Source organism: Dreissena polymorpha, chromosome 1 (genome assembly GCF_020536995.1).
Source record: "Dreissena polymorpha isolate Duluth1 chromosome 1, UMN_Dpol_1.0, whole genome shotgun sequence".
NCBI lineage: Eukaryota > Metazoa > Mollusca > Bivalvia > Myida > Dreissenidae > Dreissena > Dreissena polymorpha.
The window spans coordinates 200,706,256-200,709,937 of record NC_068355.1 but is presented as its reverse complement, the minus strand read 5'-3'; the positions used below and the strand labels follow the sequence as shown (position 1 = coordinate 200,709,937).

The following is a 3,682-nucleotide window of genomic DNA, read 5'->3' as shown; positions in this document are numbered from 1 at the left end:
TCACATATCAATATTTGTTTCCAACAAAATTATCTCTGTGGTGTACATATCAATCTCTGTGGTGTACATATCAATCTCTGTGGTGTACATATCAATCTCTGTGGTGTACATATCAATCTCTGTGGTGTACATATCAATCTCTGTGGTGTACATATCAATCACTGTGGTGTACATATCAATCTCTGTGATGTACATATCAATCTCTGTGGTGTACATATCAATCTCTGTGGTGTACATATCAATCTCTGTTATGTACATATCAATCTCTGTTATGTACATGTCAATCTCTGTGATGTACATATCAATCTCTGTGGTGTAAATATCAATCTCTGTGGTGTACATATCAATCTCTGTGATGTACATATCAATCTCTGTGGTGTACATATCAATCTCTGTGATGTACATATCAATCTCTGTGGTGTACATATCAATTTCTGTGGTGTACATATCAATCTCTGTGGTGTACATATCAATCTCTGTGATGTATATATCAATCTCTGTGGTGTACATATCAATCTCTGTGGTGTACATATCAATCTCTGTGGTGTACATATCAATCTCTGTGGTGTACATATCAATCTCTGTGGTGTACATATCAATCTCTGTGGTGTACATATCAATCTCGGTGGTGTACATATCAATCTCTGTGATGTACATATCAATCTCTGTGGTGTACATATCAATCTCTGTGATGTACATATCAATCTCTGTGGTGTACATATCAATCTCTGTGGTGTACATATCAATCTCTGTGGTGTACATATCAATCTCTGTGGTGTACATATCAATCTCTGTGGTTTACATATCAATCTCTGTGGTGTACATATCAATCTCTGTGGTGTACATATCAATCTCTGTGGTGTACATATCAATCTCTGTGGTGTACATATCAATCTCTTTGTTCTAAATATCACTAGCTTTGTTTTCGGCTATCCTTGCTGGTCATACTTGAAATGTTTGAACATTTTGTCACATATAGTTTTCACATCCATCTCTAGTTACAATCTAGTTTCAACCCGAATATACTCATCAATGTTAAAATCATTCAATATTACCTACATCCCTCTGTTGTTTTCGTACGTGAACTCTACTCGTGTTACCTTATTTGAACTCTATATAACCTCTATGCTAACAACTAGTATTAATAGTTCCCTTAAAAATACCCTTAAAATGCGGTTTCTTCTTCATGGTTTTGAATGCAATCTAGTTGTACAATAATACAATATAATACAGTACAATAATATGCATTAAATTTCACAAATAATAAAACATGACACAACAGACATCATTTTATAAAGTCAAAGTATGTAAAAGAATACTCATGGACACAGCAAGAAATTAATAATCTGAGTGATCAAGATGTCTTATAAACGCCGTTAAACAATTTATCAACATGAACGATTGCAGTAACCTATTTAAACAAGCGTAAGCGGTAACGAGGCCTTAAATGATTAAAGAATGTTACCCAGGCTTTGAATCGCAAAACCTGTTAACATAATACGAACCTCGCTCTGGTAAAACGCGGCTCTGCACACAGGCTAATCAGGGACGACACTTTCCGCCTTGGCAGGATTGTCTTTAAGAAGAAACTTCATGTAAACAAAAGCCAAAATGATCAACCTAGTATGCGGATTGCACTGGCTAATCTTGGACGACACTTAACGCACATTAAGCCTTTTTTCCCACGGCACACATCATCATCATCATCATCATCATCATCATCATCATCATCATCATCATCATCATCATCATCATCATCATCATCATCATCATCATCTCCTTCTTCTTCGTCGTCGTCATCGTCGGTCGTCGTCGTCTTGTTTGTAGTAGTAGTAGTTGTTGTTTTTATAGTAGTAGTAGTAGTAGTAGTAGTAGTAGTAGTAGTAGTAGTAGTAGTAGTAGTAGTAGTAGTAGTAGTAGTAGTAGTAGTAATAGTAATAGTAGTAGGAATAGTAGTAGTTGTAGTAGTAGTAGTAGTAGTAGTAGTAGTAGTAGAAGTAGCAGTAGTAGTAGTAGTAGTAGTAGTAGTAGTAGTAGTAGTAGTAGTAGTAGTAGAAGTAGTAGTAGCAGCAGCAGCAGTGGCAACATTTGTAGTAGTAGTAGTAGTAGAAGTAGTAGTAGTAGTAATAGTAGTAGTAGTAGTAGTAGTAGGAGTAGTAGAAGTAGTAATAGAAGTAGTAGTAGAAGTAGTAGTAGTAGTAGTAGTAGCAGCAGGAGCAGTAGTAGTTAAGTAGTTGCAGTAGTAGTAGTAGTAGTAGAAGTAGAAGTAGTAGTAGTAGTAGTAGTAGTAGTAGTTGTAGTAGTAGTAGTAGTAGTAGTAGTAGTAGTAGTAGTAGTAGTAGTAGTAGTAGTAGTAGTAGTAGTAGTAGTAGTAGTAGTAGTAGTAGTAGTAGTAGTAGTGGTAGTAGTGGTAGTAGTGTTAGTAGTGGTAGTAGAAGTAGTAGTAGTAGTAGTAGTAGTAGTAGTAGTCGTCGTAGTAGTCGTCGAAGTCGTCGTCGTCGTAGTAGTAGTAGTAGTCGTCGTAGTCGTCGTAGTAGTAGTCGTCGTAGTCGTCGTAGTCGTCGTAGAGTCGAAGCCGCCGCCGGCGTCGAAGGCGTCGTCGCCGTAGTAGCCGTCGCCGTAGTAGTCGTCGTCGTAGTCGTCGTCGTCGTAGTCGTCGTGTCGTCGTCGTCGTCGTAGTAGTCGTCGTAGTAGTCGTAGTCCTCGTCGTAGGAGCAGTCGTAGCCGTAGTAATAGCCGTCGTAGTAGAAGTAGTAGTAGTAGTAGTAGTAGTAGTAGTAGTAGTAGTAGTAGCAGGAGCAGTAGTAGTTTAGTAGTTGCAGTAGTAGTAGTCGTAATAGTAGAAGTAGTAGTAGTAGTAGTAGTTGTTGTTGTTGTGTGTGTAGTAGTAGTAGTAGTAGTAGTAGTAGTAGTAGTAGTAGTAGTAGTCGTCGTAGTAGTAGTCGTAGTCGTCGTAGTAGTAGTATTGTCGTGTCTTATTGTTGTAGTGTCGTCGTGGTAGTAGTCGTAGTCGTCGTCGTCGTCGTAGTGTGTCGTCGTTAGTCGTATCGTCGTCGTCGTCTAGTAGAGTAGTAGTAGTAGATAGTCGTAGTCGTGCCGTTAGTCGTAGTATCGATGTAGTCTCGTCGTAGTGTCGTCGTCGTCGTCCTCGTCGTCTAGTCGTCTAGTCGTAGTCGTGTATAGTCGTAGTCGATAGTCGTCGTGTCGTAGTCGTCGTCTCGTAGGTATCGTGTCGTCGTTCTTCTCGTCGTCGTCGTCGTAGAGTCGTCGTCGTCGGCGTCGTCGTCTCCTTCGTCTTCGTATCGTCCGTGTAGTTGTTGTCGTCTCGTCGTCGTCGTCGTCTCGTCTCGAAGTCGTAGTGTAGTGTCGTAGTCGTAGGTAGGACAGAATTATTGTAGTACTAGTAGTAGTAAAAGTAGTAGTAGTAGTAGTAGAAGAGGTTCAAAGACTACGTCACATAAAAAAAACGAACTTTGTTTGTTGTCATATAAACCTAACATAATTGACTACGCCACCTTTCCAAAAGCTAAACAACTTCATTATATACATTTGAAAATCACATTGTGTCTGTTCATCCTTTTAGATGCACTACCTTTAAAAGGCCGCTGTGGTTTAAAACGGTGTCAAAATACTCATGTAAAAAAATCTAATGTTAACTAAGTTAAGTAACAAAGCGCTTACA

At 39.0% G+C, this 3,682-nt stretch overlaps 1 pseudogene; it reads right to left on the bottom strand.

Moving 5' to 3' along the window:
* LOC127865798 (uncharacterized) lies at positions 1-888 on the bottom strand (annotated as a pseudogene).
* Positions 889-3,682: the final 2,794 nt, after the last annotated feature.